This window comes from Ptychodera flava, chromosome 22 (genome assembly GCF_041260155.1).
Source record: "Ptychodera flava strain L36383 chromosome 22, AS_Pfla_20210202, whole genome shotgun sequence".
Lineage (NCBI taxonomy): Eukaryota > Metazoa > Hemichordata > Enteropneusta > Ptychoderidae > Ptychodera > Ptychodera flava.
The window spans coordinates 17221590-17235521 of record NC_091949.1 but is presented as its reverse complement, the minus strand read 5'-3'; the positions used below and the strand labels follow the sequence as shown (position 1 = coordinate 17235521).

The 13932-nt window shown below is 37.7% G+C and overlaps 1 pseudogene; it reads right to left on the bottom strand.

The window, feature by feature from the left end:
- Positions 1-402: 402 nt before the first annotated feature.
- LOC139122837 (bifunctional heparan sulfate N-deacetylase/N-sulfotransferase 1-like) overlaps positions 403-13932 on the bottom strand; it is an 82996-nt pseudogene continuing 69466 nt past the window's right edge.

Genomic DNA, 13932 nt, shown 5'->3' with positions numbered 1-13932 from the left:
CTCCTCAACTAACTTTCAGCTGCTTGTTCACTTTCTACTATTTTTATAGTAATTTATACAAAGGCACAGACTTATTCACCTGCAACTTAAAACTGATAGTGATTTTGTAGCTCATTCTTTACGATTTTTCATACTTTTTGGTAGCCAGTCACAGACACTTCGTGTTCGTGTCGGCTACATGGACGATCTGCCATGAGCTTCCCGCAAGTGGTAGACCGAAAATGTATCATAAAAGTTTGAGAGTTTGAATATCTGTCCCAGTGGCGCATTTTGCCTTTACGATGCATCGGACTCCATTTCAGTCAAAGTTGTTACTTTAGAATTCAATCTACTGCACAGTGACCATGTATGCGACACTTGTACACATTCACATCATCTTAAACACAGACATGAACCAAATGGTTTAACAAAAAGCTTTTTATTTCATATTTGTATTTGTTTATATTACACTGGCAAATAAAAATAAAGTTTGGATCGCTTCATTCTGAGGAAGCAACTTACTTTGTACACCAATGTTTCAAAATTTCTGTCCATGCAAATAATTTTTAACCATAAAACAAATTCATTAAAAGAAGTGACCATCATTAGAATGGTGTTAAAATAAAATAATATCAGTATGTATGTTTAATTACCCATTCAATGTGAATGACCTATCACCTATGACCTGTGTGACCCACTGGGTGTTTGTAATTTGATCCCTCCAATGGCGCCTTTCCTTAGAATCAAGCATCATACACTTGCATTGGGATACAAAAGTTTGTCCCAACAATTTCAGAGGCCTTGTCTCAGATTGCTATAGAGAACAATTATTTCATGAGGATTATTTTTGCTGACCTCATGTTATCAATCCTCTTTAACACAGAAAGGCTGTGAGAAAACAGAACTTCGGTGAGATGCAAGGGTATGCATAGCAAATCACAGAAAGCTATATAATCTGGATTTCATAAAATCTGATTCTCAGCCTCTAAGGTGGTGTATTCAAAGGACTATGTATTCAATAGACCTGAAAGACAGACAAACAGACAGACATGTACACATACCCGTGGTGCTAATACCAATCACCGACACGTGACACATTTTGAGACATTCACACACACAAACGTCCAATGCAAAGAATACCACAGAATTCACACCATATTACTCAGATAGGTACTTACATTAACTCTACCAGTCATGGGTAGACGAACAGACACACACATGCAACTGGACAGAAAAAAAATCACTTCAAGCAGGCTGAAAACTTTGGCTCAGGTCAAATTTTCTGGGGATATTTCTGTTGGAACTGACTGCCATAAATGGCTAGTAGCTGTGACCTTTTTGATTTTTAACTACTTCTGTGTCGGAAATCAGTTGCAAGTTCTTGTTCTATTCCCAAAGCATGTTGAAATACCAACTATTTAGTCTATAAACAAAGTGTCTCTATATGTTATTGTTTACATTTGAATTCTAGTCTGGACCAGAATTCACTTGTCAACAATAACAATGCAGTCTGTACATGTACAGGCTGAATTGACAAGCAAAATACTGTTTATGTCAATATGCTTTTGGGAGTAGAACAAGAACCTGTTGTTGATATTAAAAACAAAAAACAGAGAAAAACAAATCATCCAAAGTTACAGCTACTGACTGACCCTTTAAGCCTTTCACCCCCATGGTTTGTCCCAAATCCATTGTTTTCTATGGTAAAGTTGGACCTGTATACAGGGAACTGGGGTGAAAGGGTTAGCCTGGCTAGAGAGGTACAATGAATGCCTTAGAAAGAAACATGTGACCCTATGTTGTGATATCAACCATAGACCCTCCAGAAAAACTTTTCTCGAGGGTCTATGCGTCAACGCATCTTGTTATATGCCGATTTCATCTTTGCCGATAACAGATGAAAGCTACACAGAGGTGGTAGCAAGATGCAATACCATTATTACTAAACATAGGCAGCACTTCCGTTAATCAGTAGTAACCTAAAGGGTGACAGTGAGTTAGGGATAGGATACTTGGTTAGAGGCCTCCTGAAAAACCCCTTAAGTTCATTCATATCAGTAGGCTTGTGTCTAGTAAACTTCACTTATGCTAAGGTGACTTCTAATAGCTCATACAAAGCCCTCTTGTCTTCTGAACAAACCTGACAAAATGACTCCTGAGATTTCACCCATATACATTTGTTTTTGGATCTGCCCACCCTATTGAATATAAAGCGGGATGAACCAATGTCTAATGGTGCATGGGTTGGAGCAAATCAACACTAATGAGTGAGGAGCGTGTCATTGATCTGTCGCTTTGCTACACCCAGAGAGCAAAATCTTGAAAGATTACGTGGAATCTAGATCAGCAGAGATGTACCTCAAGATCCCAGAATTTTATGTTCCCTGCACCGGGAAAAACCTCAGCAGTGGAGCAGATGTTAGACGGGAAGAGCCATTCCTTCAGGGCGTTTCTATCCTTGTTTGTAAGAAAATGTACGGAAAGGACTGCCCTATGGCAAACAGATCTTCAAGTCAAGGCAGGTATGTGTCGCTGTTGGTTCAAATTATGAATACAAATAAATTGAAAATGACCACATGTTACCTTGAGGACAACAAAATCACAAAAAATGGACAAACTCTTCAACAAACATGTTATGATATTATTTCTGAGTAACATGGTGTCTGTCTGTGAATGGCAAACAAATATTTGTAATCACTCACTTTCTGTCAAAGATCAAGCAAAATCAAGCAAGTGCAAACGTACAAATGGTTGTTGTGATAACTGGCTGGATGCAAGAAAACACTTGATTACCAGATCGGCTCATGTGACCTTTGTTACAGCACAATTCAATTCAAATCCATTTCACTGAAAAGCATTCCTTGCCCCATAGCTGTTAGAAATGAAAAGCGTAGCATCTATTTTGTGGATGTTCATCACTGAATTGCGTCATGGTTTGGTTTCATCATAATAATATCACAATGTATACAATCATTGCAGATTTCAGATGGATTTTGTGACACTTCTTATTTAAACAAGGAAAGATGTAATTGAGAGGGACCATGAACTCCTGACAAAGTTCTCAATTTTAATTAAGATTCTGATATATGCACCATCAAGGTCACTGTAAAAGTAAATCCGATAAAAGAGTTGCTTTGTCAAAACTGTAAGTTACAAACTTTTCATATAAAGATGTTTATTTTTCTGCTGTACTCTAAACCTCTAAAACAGTTAAAAACACAAGCAGAGGCAAAGAAAAGCATTTCAAAACACCTACAGTTCAATTTGCCATATATGGTATTATAAGTCACATGGCTATCACATGATTGTCACTTGAGGCAATTACTCCAATAGCACAGCTTCTTAGAAACAAAAGAAAATGATATCACATAACACGAATGTTTACCCTCCCAACATCTGATTCTTTCTAACATACTGTACGAAAAGAGCATTTTTTATTAGAGCTCAAAACCATATAAAAGTGTTCTCTTTAAATATATTTCCAGAAAGTTCATCTTCACTTCATGATTTTAGCACCAAAATTCCTTTTTTTAAATATTTTGTACAACTATGATTAAAATAAGATAAAAATCTCTTTAGCTGAAATGTTGAGGTTATTAGTTTCAAATTTTCCATCAAAGTTCTCAAAACTCTTCCACTTGTTGAAAGTTTACCAATACTAGAAAACGTTTTAAGATATCCAACATATAAAAAATCTACTTCACCACATCCTGAAATCGAACTGTTTCCAGATATCCAGCATGTGGTACAGTCTCTAGATACCCAGCTACTGATTTGGATATCCATGTGGAACAGTATCTAGATACCCACCCCACAGGGCACCCAGAGTTCAAGATACCAATACACAGTTTCAATATTCCATTATATAATACAGTTTTTTGATACCCAAAAGACATTAAATGCATAAACCTGACTGTTGCTAAATATCAACAAACTGAAGGATGCTTGTCTCTGGCATTGTTTTTTTCAAAGACTGCTTTACCAAAGTCACCAGAATCCACAGAGCATCATTCTTCATACTTAGCAACTGTTTCTAAACACCCCAAAACCCACACAGTTTCAAGGTCCTCCTCATCAGTTTCTAGACCCCCTTTAGTTCATCCTGTAGCCAATCAGGCAGCTGCTGTCCCAGTCTTGTCAGCAGCTTTGACAATTCAACGTTGTGAGTCTTGTAGTACTGCTGAAGGAATTTCTGTGCCAGGGGGTCCATTGCGGGATAATTGCGACCTTTGCTCTTGCCAAGGCATTTGGTCTGCCCCTTCACAACCTGGCAATAAAAACCCTTCTTGCTGTCAAACCTGTGAATGAGAAAACATGGACATCAAACAAAAAAGATTAAACAAGTTTTAGATAATTTTATTTCAGAGTTGAAGCAACATGATCTACTTTGTTTTTGAAGTTTACTTCATATCAAGAGTTGGGGCAAGCTTAGGGTACAATGAGCATACATTTTGACCTTAAAATTTTTACAGTAATTTTCTGGTCCACACTTGTGTGCCAACTCATTTTGAAGCTCTTCAAGTGAGCAAAGTTTTCACCATCTTAGTTTTATGAAAAATCAAAAACTTCATTTTCCCTGGACCCCATACAGCTTACTCAGGAATGGCAGCCATCTGACTTTCAAATATTGGTAAATGTTGGGTAATATGCTTCTCTGAAACAAAATATTGTATATTGAGCCCTGATTTTTATTCTCAATTTGGTAAGAATATGGTTGAAAGTTTCATTATGGAAAGTTTGATACGTCTTTCAGTTTTGAGGTGTGTACAATCTTAAGGTAGAACGCACCTCGGGGACAGACATTCGGACTCTCAAACTTTTACAGTTCTCTTCTGATATACCACATGTGGGGGTTCACTGTAAAGCTCTTGGTGAAAGAAAACTTTTCACCGGCTTATTTTTTTGAAATTCGAAAATTTTTATTTTTCGCCATAGAGTTAACACAGGCATGGCAGCCATTTTGAATTTCTAATATCGGTAAATCTTGGGTTATTTGTTTCTCTAGTACCAAAATTTGCACGGTGACCCCCTATTTTTATTCTTGATTTTGAAAGAGAATGATTGAAAGATTCCTTGAGGAAAGTTAGAACAAAAGTTTAAGTCTTTCACTTTCAAGGTGCATATAAAAGGGACAAAAACTCTTTTTTGAACTTTTTTCATGAAGTTTGTTTGATATGAAAAGTTTGAAATGAAAGCTTTGTGTTGTTTGACTTTTTGAAACATGCTGAAGTACTGGTCAACTCTGCACCACCTCAACTGTGCTTGCATCCACAAAAGATTAAATATCCAGGGAGACATTTTATGGTCAAGATCAAAAATTCAAAGAGTACAGCTCTCACCACGCATGGCTGGATATACACTGTTACGTAAAGTTTGAACCCCATGTAAGCTTTTTGAACTTCAAAAGTAGAGGCCACACTGATTTACACTTATATCTGTATCAGATGAAATACAAACCAAAATTTGACGCTTTCACCCTTTCTATGAGTGCATAGTTCCTTCAACACTATTGGAAACAATTGGGTTATACCATGGTTTGATGGTGGCAATGGGTTGAACTCACTTGAGATGTTCTTCATAGTTGAAGTACGGTTTTATCTTCAGAAACCTCTGAACTTTGTTCATGGCTGACACAGGATCTGACTTCAACATCTCACCATCAAGGATCAGAACCTATGGTAAGGTTAAAGGGTAAAGGTTAAAAGTCATCTCACCATCAAGGATCAGAACCTATGGTAAGGTTAAAGGGTAAAGGTCAAAAGTGACAACTATACTGCAATTTGCAACAGGACAGTTGTTATTGTGACTTTACTGCAAAACTAAAACATGCCCTTTTAATCTTTACGGCCCTGATACGGCTTTGCGGCCCGAGGTCGTACGGCGGAAGGGCCCGAGCGTGCGAGGGCCCGTACGCCGTACGACCAAGGGCCGCAAAAGCCGTATCAGGGCCGTAAAGGTTTTATCATATACCTTATGAAATGGTAAATATGTAGTTAACATAATATTCAACATTGTTTAGGAGATAAAAATGCGTGCGATATCAAAGATTCATCGCCATTTGTGTAAGTTTTTCAGAAATACGATGACCGCTTCCCGTCGCGGATTGACATACATAATGACGTCATTTGTTTACCTGCAGAATTCTAGAACGCGCAAAGCAACATCCGTACTGTACGTGACCAACAGAGATCAAGGCTGAAATCGAGGTGTATGGAGGACAAAAGCGTGTTGTCAGTTTCTGGTAATTTTAGCTGAACAGGCACGCACTTAGTATACACAGGATTTCACTAGAATTTACAGATAAAAGCCGATATGTCACCACGGCTCCACTGTCTCCACGCGCAACTACGATCTGAGTGAGCAGACGTTTTCCTAATCTCGCGCTGGCTTTGTGTACGAATGGAACGTTTGCAGATAGCAACGCGCATAGTAACCAGAATCGAAATACTTCAGAAATGCACGCGATTGCCCATATTTGGGCATCGGGCCGGGGCGTGATACGTAAAAAAAATGCACGGATCTGAGGGCGCTTTCTCCCATAGCGTTACACAGGCACGTGAATGTAGGTATATGATAATCCATTTTAAAGTACTTCTTTACTGCACTAAAATAATTTTGAAAGAGCCAGCTAATAAAAACAATCTTTTTATTCTCATGGTTTAACGCAGCATGAATTTTGTGGTGACCGAATATTGTGGTCTCACATCTTTACATGAGTAACATTATTTTCTTGAACAAGACACAAACATGGCATATGATCCTGTCATGGCCATTCAACTATGAGTACGGTTGGCAGAAAAACACCATTTGTTATTTGAATAACTGCACATAACGTGATGGAAATTATTGTTAAAGTAACATCATCAAGAATTGACCGGCTGGTTAAACTTTGCTATGAGTGCTTGAAATATACAGAGTGTATTATAATTTTAGTAGAAAAATGCTACTGAATTGATGATTTCAGTATCAAAGTTTTAAGTCTGAAGTCTTGATACTGCAGTAAGCCAACATCTGATTGGCTGCAAGATAGGAGACTAAGCGAATACCTGATTGGCTGCATAGTAGGACAGCCATCTTTCTAGATGTTCACCATACATTCCTGGCTTGAGACATCTGTTCTGTATGTCTCTAACTGCCTTGGGAGCATCTAGTTTTGCAGATACAATCTCATAAAAGGTGTAATTCACGGCAGTAGGGTCCTGATGGGCTCTCATGTGCTGTGCAATGAAAAATATATAATTCTTGTTAGATACAGAACTGCTTTATACAAAGTCACAGTATTTAATGCAAAAGGTTTGTGCTAGGAACAATTTTAGATGTAATAATTTAATCCATGAATCAAGAAAGAGTGTACAGATGATTGTGAATTTTCATTGTTTACATCATAAACATTTACATGGCATCTCCTTTTACCAGTTCTGGATCCTATGCTACAGGAAAAATCTTTGTTTGGCAAAGTTTGCCATGACAATGACTTGTATTTCTTAATTTACATCTCATCAGAGAATTTGCCTTAGTTTCATTTTCAAATACACAAGAGGTAACAAGTGTACAGTCTCGAAGCTGGAGACAATGCTTGAGTGTGCCGTGCCACAGAACACAGATGCAGATTTGAGTGCGCCGCCTATGGCAAGTTCAGGATTGCTAACTTTGAACACTGCCCTCAAGAGGTCACTCGTCAAAGAGAACCACACATCTCTGAAAACCATTTCTTGATGTTGGTTTCTTACCTGATACCAGGAGTAGGCACGTTTCGAGGGACTGATTAGAATCGTAACTATCTTGCACGCGGAAGTAAGGAAAACGCCCTCTTTGGAACTTGGTGATTATCAAAATATGTGGCGCTCTTTTCAAATACAATATCAGTGGAGCTATTTGACGGCAGAGGAAAGTACTCCATATACCTACAAAACAAGTGGTAAGGGTGAGATTTCTGGAGGAACTGGAAAATTTCTCAGTATTATCTTACATTTTACATAAAATGCAAGAAAAGAGCATTAGAACATTACAAAAGCTTTGATTTTCATTCATGTAAAATAATTTGTACAAAAATTATTGAAAATACAGTACCTTGAAATAACAATTTTTCCAATAATTGCCTTTGCCATTTGATTCTGAGCATTAAACACTTACATATATGTAACAGCAAGTCAGCATGTATGACAAGCAAGACACCAATGACAGTCATGCTTTAAGAGTCACATGACCAAAGTCAGCCAATGACTGAATTCAATCGCACTTACCAGTCTATGCCTCTGTAATAATTGGCGCCGCTGAAAAACTGGACTTCTTCAAAGGTTTTGGTGCTTGGAAAATTGCTAACAATGGATGGATGCATACTTAGGAAACTGTACAGAGCTGTGGTCCCTGATGGTGGTGAAATAGAATAGTCCAATCAAGATACAAAGTTGTGAAAGTAAAATGTCAGGATACGGTCACAATTACTGTACCTGCATTCTGTAGCATCATTCAGGGAATGAGAATACCGGTAATTAAAACACTTGTCAGACAAACAAAACTCATTATGTGTAGAGGGAAAGGGGTCGTACTCTACTTTGCAAGTTTGTACTGGCTAAATGCCATGGTTACGCCAAGGAAGTTCTGTAGTTGTGACATTCAGCAGTCATCATTCAGATTTGGTATGTTGCTCAAAATAAATCTGCAGTCTACCTTCAAACAAGCTACTTGGCAAATGTATTGTGTTTCCAGCAAGTTCAAGTAGAATGTAGTCATGTGGTTTTTTGCAATTCCAATCTTTTTTATAGGGGAGTTGGGTTGAGGTAAAATGCAGAGGGTTTTCTCCTTGTTCAAGATCTATTTATCCATGTCCCCAAGTACAATTTGCCAACAAACAGATAAAAGGTAAGGTCTACAGCTGAGGAAGTGTAAGGCCTATAGGAGCAAGATCCAACAATAATTTTCTCAAAACAAAAAATTATTGATTTTCCTAGGAAACTTAAAACAGATGTTGGCAGACGGGGAACATTTTTCTTTCAAAGACTGTAAGACATTTTGCACTCAGGGCAGGGTAGAATTGCAAAGACATTTTCACCTTTTGTTGTGGCATGAACACCAGAATGAATGTCACTATGTTCTTCAACAAGTTTGCTTGTCGTATAATGATATGAATATTGCAAGCATCAACACAAACAGGAACTACATTTTTTTTGGTCAGACTCACCTGTTTTTTGAGGTCCGATAACTAGGAATTTTGGAAGTCTATCACATGATTTGCTGTTTGACCAGATTCCCTGATGGCGTTTATCATCACATGGATTCTGTAATGCAAAAACACACCCATCTAAACTGTCAGTATTCTAAATCATATTTGGCTGTCTCACATCATTAAATTTGATATGCATCACTTGTACAAGTTAAACCTCTGTTTCCTCAACAAACATATTTTCCATTTACTTTTGTCATGTATGTTGAAGACAGTTTATCGTTTGACTCCAAAAATCATGTTGATATGCTTTGTGTTAATCTTTTCAAAGCTGTCTACATGTGTACAATATCAAAATGTTATTGTTGACGACTGAATTTCAGTCCAGACTAGGATTCGTGTATAAACAACGACATAAAACACCCGTATTATTCATGCTGTATATTGTGTTAGCAAAGCCAACACTGGGTATTTTAATATATATTTACAGTAGAAGGTAGAAGAGGATGTGCTGGTTTGTCGAAAAAGTTAGTACAAGTATTATTGAAGGGTACAGCTTTGCTATTATCCTTGAAAGAATACACAGACAGGCAGCATACCTGTCAGCATACAAATACATAATGACTATAATATCTTGATCTGGTTGGTCGCTGAGGGCGCTATTGCCATCATGAAGCACTTACACAGTTACCACAAGGGTGAATGTGAAGACTTATTCCAGTATTGAGAGCGATGAACAATATTAATATCATGACCAGGTTAAAGGGTCAAAATTTGAAAGTGACCAGTCAAATTGCAGCCCTTTGAGACTGAACCCCCTAACACTTTCACAAGCTAACTCACTTGCCACACTGGATCCTTTTCTTCTTCATACAATGCGAAGTATTTCTCTGCTAATTCTACTGGAGGTACAGTCTTCAACTGCAGATTGGTCCAACATTGAACAAATTTTATAACACTCTCAAACGTATATAAAGCTAATCTGTCATTCCCATAATTAGATAAATGCGTCATAAAAATATTTATCTGAAATGAGAAAAGTGTAATAATTAGCAATTATATCATTTCATTGTCATAAGACGATGAATTTCAGATTCACAAGGTCCTACACTACAAAGTGCAATTCACAACTATGCCATTTTATTTACTAAAGGGACAAAGACGTTCTCTTTTGATCTCTTTCATGAATTTTGTTTGAGATGAAAAGTAGTTCATGTTTTTTGACTTCTTGAAACATGCTGAAATACTGGTCAACTGTGCACAACCTCAACTCTGCTTGCAGCCAGACAAGATTAAACATTCAGTGAAACATTTTACCGTCTGTACCAAAAGTTCAAGTTCAAACATTCAAGTGTACAAGTCTAACCATCGCATTATGTGCTACAGTGATATTTTTTACCTCCAAAAATTCTATGTATTGAACTACAAATGTTATTTTAAAAACTTACCGGATTATTTATAAAGTCTGAAATAATTCCCCACCATGAATACTCTTCTGCAGTTTAGAGCTTCCACCTGGGTATTTATTCATAAAAATAGTGTGCGTAAACAGGCCACATGTTTGCCTTGGTTAAAACCTGTCATGGTAGAAAAAACCCAGACCAACAGCGATCGATCAGTGCACGATGTCATGAAGTTCAACGAGTTTAACTGACTTTGTTAGTGTATATTTATGTTCATTCAAGTGCAGGTTTTACATGATGAAGTACTTTTCTGATGCAGATTACAATTGATCTCAAGTTCATGGTCTACCTTTGTGGCCATCAAGTAGTTTCTTTTCAACCAGGCCTCAAAAAGATGAAGAACTTTCCTATCAATTTATTAATCTTCCTTTTAGGATTGTTCCCACTATTATTTAGTCAAATATTTAAATATAAAATCCAAAGATCTGCTCATTTTCGATGCAAAGTATTTATCCTCTATCTTTTATGTGAAAGAAGATGGTAAAGAGATCACACGCGAAGGTTGGTGACAGCGCCCTCTAGAGTTGATACACGTCAATGCTTGGTATGTTGTCTTTTCCTAGAGCATCCCCATTTGGCTTGAAAGTGCAAGGGCAAATTAACATGGCACATTTTACCAAAAATGGTCTTTGTATTTTCTGATATTCAAAGCTTTGAATAAAAAACTAATCAAGTTTTTATTCACTTTTACTTTTCAGTTCAGTTCCTGCAGTACTAGTTACTCTTCCGAAATGGTTTCACAGAACAAATCACAACTAATGATTACTAGAAAATGAAGTTTCCATGACAATATGGAAATGTGTTTCCCTGACAATGAACAAAAGATGGTGTGGCCATGAAAATATGTGACTGATGGTGTAGTCATGGCGATAGGCAAATGATGCAGTATCCACGAAACTAAGTTTGAGATGGCATGTCTATGACAATATGTAAATGATGGGCCCATGATAATATGTGACTAATGGTATATCCATGACAACATGCAAATGATGGGATATCCATGAACATTGGTCGAATGGAGAGGTATGCATGAAAACATGGAAATGATATGGTAACAGAAACTGATTCTCATTTACCATGATATTCCGATGGGTAAAGCCTCTTCTTTTACTCGCCGGTCTGAGATGTGGATACTCTTCCGTGCTTGTCACCCGGATATTCCAGACTTTCCTCCATGCTTCATACAACTGTGTGTGCACAGGGTATACCCCGGAATGATGCGGGGCCACCGAATAAAAATTTTCCACTGGAATATTATGGTCCTACAAAGAGAGAACATGAAACACTTGTGGAACTTTTCTAGGATATTCATTCTTTCACTTCTTGATATGGCAGATTGTACATGTATGAAACAGAAATCTGGTTGATTAACAACTGAAACAGATTCACAGAATTTTACAAGGGTTCTCCTTGGTATACCAGCACAGTTATGTAAAGAGATAGTATAAATCTTAATGCAGTTCCCAAATCATGTATTTCTGGTCCCCGAGATAATGCAAATATACTGCTACAGCATATGAATTATAGATGTCCATTTTCAGACTGTAAAGAAACCTAAAATACTACCAGTGTAGCTTTGTTAAATCTTACTTGAAAACTGACTGTATATGACGAGACATTTGTATATTGTTTGATGAGGGGAAGGGAGAGAAATAGAGAGAGTGGAGGAGGGAAGATGAGGAGACATGGGGAAAAGACAGGAGCCTGGAAAGAAAGGAGAAACAGAGAGATATGCTTTAAACGTCAGGAAATGTCAGAAACTATTACATCAACTCAGACTTGTTATGCGCTTGGGGAAATCGTATCTAAACTCTCTGCCTAAAATGTATCTATTATGGCTGACAATGGCTATTGACGTAGATTGAACACCTGGGTCAGGTCACCGAGCAGTGAGACTGGCTCATGGGACCAAACATACAGACACCCCTGAGGAAACGAGATATATATGCCAGTGTATTTGGAGTAATGGTTATTTCCATGGATCTTATCTCTCCGATGCCAACATTTATGCTGGCAGGTATTGGGAAAGCTCTGCGGAGATCTGCCAGGTTGTGTTTACTGTGTGCACGCAGACAATATCAACTGTCCCTGGGGGTGCTGCTCCGTATCATTTATCTGCGTTGTTGCCCTGGCAACCTCTAATGCATATTAAATCAGTTCTGTCAATCTGAGTTTCCCATCAGAATTAGATTAGACTCAATCTAAAGAAGTATTGCGCAGTACCAGTAGGCGAGGAGAGGGTTGCTCCGGGTACATGACGGAGGAAACCACATAAAATGCAATTTTCATCTTGCAGCAACCTCAAATCCACCCTTCAGTTGTTACTTTTCATGTAAAAGACTATCAACGTAAAACACATTTGAACTGTTGGCCATTTTGGCACAATTATTTTCAGTCTAGAAATAAAACTTAGGAATATAGATTTATCTGTAATTTCAGATTTTTTTATTTCTTATTTGATAGTTGATGCAAAATACATAGCACATGTTCATACACCTATTTTGACAGTCTGCCGATGTTTTCAAAAACTGTACATTTAGGGAAAGAAAGCTGTTTGATATTGATAAGAATTATGCTAAGCAAGGATGGATCATACATTGTAACTTGTTTCAAAATAAGTTTTATCTGTCTTTGAAAAAATGAAAGAGAATAAGATTTGAAATTACGGTATTCAATTATTTATCACTGAAAATTACTTGATTGTGCGCATGAATAGGAATCAGGTGACTATAAAATATTTGAATTTTTGTTCATCTTTCAACGGCTGTCAGAGACTACATGAAGCATATTATTTCTGGAAATAGGTAAAGTTTCACAACCGAATGTTATCTGTTCCTGTGCATTTTACTTCTTCCTGTAATCTATTTTAAATGAGTTTTGATTTGGTTTAGATTTCCTACCGGTGTAGTTATATTTACATGATAAGGCCTATAAACGTTTAGTTTATAGGCTTTACTTATCATGTGTATGATTAAACTGATTCAGACTGGGACACAAAGCGGATGATGGTAGACTGCATAGCTCCATGATGACGGAGGGGTCATTGCCCAGTGGCTAGAGCAGTGGACGCACGATTACAGGATGGTGAGTTCGAACCCCAGCATGGCTATGGTGTTGTGTCCTTGAGCAAGGCACTTTATTCCTCATTGCTTCTCCCCACCCAGGAGTGATGGGTACCTGGTAGGACAGTGGTTGTAATGTGTGTGTTTAGCTCTGCTGCGCTGATTGGCTGCACATGTGAGCTGTTGTTTGCTACCCAGGGAGTTGAGTGGTATCAAAATTAAGTCCAGTGACCAGGGGCAATAATAATTGTAAAGCGCCTTGAGC